This window comes from Macrobrachium nipponense, chromosome 1, assembly GCF_015104395.2.
Source record: "Macrobrachium nipponense isolate FS-2020 chromosome 1, ASM1510439v2, whole genome shotgun sequence".
NCBI lineage: Eukaryota > Metazoa > Arthropoda > Malacostraca > Decapoda > Palaemonidae > Macrobrachium > Macrobrachium nipponense.
The window spans coordinates 182,650,875-182,655,874 of NC_087200.1; the positions used below are offsets into that span (position 1 = coordinate 182,650,875).

The 5,000-nt window shown below is 38.0% G+C and overlaps 1 protein-coding gene across 1 annotated transcript in view; it reads right to left on the reverse strand.

The window, feature by feature from the left end:
- Nucleotides 1–5,000, reverse strand: part of LOC135219899 (EF-hand domain-containing protein 1-like) — a 301,233-nt gene that overhangs the window by 16,087 nt on the left and 280,146 nt on the right. Inside the window, exons 5-6 of the mRNA XM_064257095.1 lie at nucleotides 2,135–2,261; nucleotides 490–760 (exon numbers count right to left, since the gene is read on the reverse strand). The gene's annotated coding sequence lies outside the window, so the exon portion shown is untranslated. The remainder of the gene's footprint in view (nucleotides 1–489; nucleotides 761–2,134; nucleotides 2,262–5,000) is intronic.

The window sequence follows — 5,000 nt, forward strand, 5'->3', positions numbered from 1 at the left end:
TAATTACAAATTATTATGTCATTATAGCATTAATTATGCCCGTTTCTGTGATACTAATGACTGATTAATTAGTTAATGTACAATAGCACGGAATGACTTTATTCATCATCGTAGGCAGTAGATTTTTAGCTCTAGATAATTTTGAGCAATAATTCTAAAGCTTTTAAGAAACATTCGTTCCATTCAAGTATCGCCATTACATCTTCGCGCAAAAAATGCTTCCGAAAATAAGAAACTTAATACTCTGTGATGTAATACTCCGAAAGTAAGGTTCAAATTTTGACACATGTGCGTCTGCTCTTTTGTGTAAGCGCGTTTTCATATCATAAAGTACAGCTTCAAGGGTTAGGAAAATAGAAGGCGGACGAAAAACGCGTTCGTACAACATCAGGGGAAAAAATAAACGCATCTGAATGTGTCTGGACGCTGCTTACATTTGAATCTCAATACCACGAAATAACGATTAAAATTAATGCACCATTTCCTTACCTGCGGATGGTCGAGTGGATTTCAAACCCACTCGTAAAATGAATAGGACCACAGCGGCGTCCCTTTCGCTCCTTTCGTCCGGGCGCGACTATACATTTTGGGGGAAATGCTTCGGAAGGGCCCTCCCGCCGCCCCTCCAGCGGTAACAACGTTTAGGTAGTGTTGCCATGGTAACCGCGACGCTCATTCGGCCGTCAACGTTTAACTATGTGGACGTTGTCATGGCAACAGAGGACGCCTGGTCATTAGGGCTCATTAGAAGTGTTTGCTACTGGAAGGAGAGACGAGAAAGAATCTTTATCAGACACATTATGGGAGCTCAAACACTTACGTAACTTTTTTTGGGGGGGATCTTCACAAGAGACAAGAAGAAATAACTAAAACTTGTTGCTGGAAAGACGAGAAAACAGCGCTGACAGAGCTGTAACCATTCACTTGGGGCGGCGTTGCAAGACTTGACTCTATACTACTCTCATTTCAAGGGATGACACTAATTGCAGTCTTATCTTTCTTTCGCTCTGCCTCCAGTTTAATCAAATTACCTTCAAGGCAATCTCAAGGATTAGCTTTTGTTATATTACAACCAACCAACAAATACCGAATTATATTAAATTGAATTTATCCTGTTCACTTTTTCCAGAGGTATGCTGTGTTTCTGAGCTTCCTACATAGCATCTACATCAGATTCTATTCTAAAACGACCTTGTTCTCGTCCCCCAATATAGTACGTAGACGCCTCGGGCAAATGCGTAGGGGATTATTGATCTTAGAGAAACATAAGCGAAACACAAACATGTTAAGCGAAATCAACGGTTCTCGTGTTAGTTAATCTGCTAATGTACAACCAGCAAAATGGTTCATTATAAATAAAATTCAAAATATGTAATATGTACAATTCACCATGTTAACATAATGTAAAATCATTATTGTATTATGTTAATATTGGTTAGAAAATTGTACCCTTACCCAAATAACATTGTGGTTAAACCACACTTGACATTACTCTTGCTAATACTTAACTTTCTAAACTATTCCCTACCATGGTTAGCTAGCTAACTGCCCTCACTCTTCTTTCACCCATCTTACCTATTAGCTAAAAAAAACAAACTTTCTTACATAGTCAAATAAGGCAACTTCAACCTCGTATACATACAAAAGCTCATTCTTCTTATCCAGGCTCTAAACTGAACAATGCAAAAATATTCTACATAAACAAGACTACAGCTGTACTCAGCGGTGTTCTATCATACATTCTACTGTCTTATTTCAGTTCAGTCCTAAAACTCATAAGAGCAAAGTTTTCTGTTCTACAAAATTACGTAGGAATATTTTCCATTTCCAGCAGAGACGCAGTTTCGCCGTTAACCAGAGTCTTGTCATTACTACATCAGATTCGTAGAGTACAGTATTCATACCAAAGGTTTCAATATCATATTAACTTATACCGCTCATGACGCCACAATAAGAAAAGTAATAAAATGAGGGATAAGTCTATAGAATATTCGTTCGTCTCCTTTATCTGCTATTCTCCTGCCAAAGCAGAATAAAAATGACTGAGAAGGGAGAATGAAGAGGAATGTGAACTAATGATAAAGGCAGCGTAAACATAATATCTATATCATGACAATAGAGGAAAGGAACTTACAGAATAGAGCTGCAGTTTGGGATGGGGACGACTGTCGGGTGATACGACCTATACTTTGACTTCATCCTCGTTCACCGGCACGGGGGAGGCAGCGAGGAGATCATCCTGCACCGTAGAGATGGACAGCCTAAGCATAAAGTAAAGGGAAATATATCTCATTAGAATTGCTTACAATTCTGTTTACCTTGCTTCTTTAAAAACATAAAAAGCCCATAATTTTTTATTTACTGAATGCAAAAATCGAGGGGCCTATGAACTTAAAATATTCTATCAAGGTGGCCAAGGCCTGATGGCGCCGTAAAATTGGGTTGAGGGAAGAGGGACTCCTCCAACACTTTGAAGACAAAAGAATAGAGGCATCATGGAAAACCGAAGCATGATATGAATTCCAAAGCTTGGAAGTGGCAGTAATCGCTGATTTGTTTACTCGGGAGCCAGCTCCCTTCTAGGGGAAAAACATCAATATAAAAAATATATATGTAAATATAGTATATGTATATACAGGGTGCTTCGAAATTAGAGGAACCCCCTCTCTCCAGCATAAACTAAAATTGATATGGACAAAAACAAAAATAATTCAGAACATGTATTCATTAAAGTTTCTCTCTGAGAATTTAATATTTTGTGTGGCCTCCATCTGCCTGTACCACGGCCAGCATTCTTGAGGGATATGATTTCAGCAAATTGCAAAAAATCTGAGATTCAAACTCCATTTCCCTGAGCACTTTGGTCACCTCTCTTCGCAGGTCGTCAAGGCTTGGAATACCATCATAGTTCACTGTGCACGCTTCAACACGATCCTTTAAGATACTACCAATGTTTTCACACACATTAAGGTCAGGGGAGCTACCTGGAAATTCACTTGATGAGAAGAAATTGATACCAATGTTTCGAAGCAGCTCCTGTGTCTGAAGAGCCTTGAAACATGATGTCTTATCATGCAAAAATGTGACTTCTTCAACAGATAACACATATTCAGGATCTTTGAGGAAAGGAAAGCCGTTTGGCTGTGAAATACAAAAATTCCCAAACATTCAGGAAATTTCACAACTTGGCGAGTGCATGTCATTGTTGATATCATCCAACTTTGCAGCCCAAATGATGTCATTTTTATGATTTGGCTTCCTGACTGTGTAAATGAAGAGTTAATCTGATGCCGCAACATGGAGAAAGTCTGCTTCATCCCAATCTTTAAGAAATGAACCATAAAACCATGCACAGTCTTCTCTCTGTTGCTGAGTGATGTTGGGCTTGCTGATAACATGAAATGGCTTGATACCAGATTTTTTCATTTCACGATATACAGCACTATAATTTCTCTTTTCCCCTTTTTGTTTCTAGTTCAAGCGCCAATTTACGTAAAGACTTTCTTGGTCTATCTACCCACTGCCTGTGCTATGATGTCTTTTGACTCCTGAGAAAGGACTTCAGGCCTTCCAAGATTCTCACTCTTTTCGCGATGACAGTCATATGGATTTTTGTTCCAGTTTCTTTTAATAAAGGCTTCATCTCTTTTAATAAATTGAGCTATCCAGGAACGTGAAATGAAGGATGTGCCACCATCCCTGGCCTCTCTGAAGGTTATAGCCCGGATTCGGTCAATCCACCTGATTTCCTCCGAGTCGTTAGCCATGGCTGTATCTAACTCCGTCACTCAGTCTGAAAATACTAGAAATGTAAAATGAAAAACAGCTTAATAGAAACTTAAGATAATGTACTTGGAGATAGGCCATAGCAGAAAACTTAACTTTCCATTTGTTCTGTGGAGGGGGGGTTCTAATTTCGAAACACCCGGGTATATGAATATATATTGACGATCTATCGCTAAAACTTGCTATTGTTGAGTCGTGTATAATATAAAGGAAAATCGTGTAGCCCCGGGATGTATACGAACTGGATGAATTACTCGTAAACAACATTTTTAGACAATTAGCTTTTAAATAGTATTATGAAACTTTTTATATGCATGCATTGCTGCCACAGAGGTGTCTTTGCAACAAATAATGATTCTTTGGATCACTTGACCCTGAGGAGGTGTGAAAAAATACGTGAAAGCACTTGGTCAAGTCCTTTCATTCATTCCTCCTGCTATACGACTATATATACATATATATATACATATATATATATATATATATATATATATATATATATATATATATATATATATAACACGCACAAATAAACTTTATAACAGAATTCAGTGATTTGAAGCAATCTGGAATCTAATTATCATAATAAAACCTTGTCCGGTCTCACACAAGACACACCGTCCCTTGCGTGGTCGACCTAACTAACAAACAAGGAAGGTCGTCAGTCAGCATTACCTGTACAGAATATTCGCCTTATTCGCACTGCCTCACGCCAAGCGACTTGGAACTCTGGATTCGTGGCCATTGTGTCGACAAGACTTGCTTATTGATAACGTAAACATGTACTTTTCGTCACTCTTGTTACGCACGCACTTACAAGATCAGTAGCCATGATTTGGCAACCTCTTTAAGGAGTCTTTGATATAATTATTTTATACAAAAATACGGTACTCTTCGTATTCCATTCCTCTGTTTTATCGAATCTGTAGTTTGGTAACTGTCAAAATTCTGGGTATTCATATTATTTCAAAATACCCTGGAAAGATAAAAAAAAAAAAAAATTATATACATAGAGACGTTCAACTTCATCCTCCCAACTCTTTTCTGTATACTAGTTACACATGCTTTACACCCTACTTCTTTAATAATACAATTCGGACTTCTACTATCTCTTTTGTTTTCCATTTCGAACCGAGGACGAGATCTTTATATTACTCTGCTTCCCTTTCTATTATAATTTCGCACAAGTTTACTGTTTAATCACTCGGCAATGT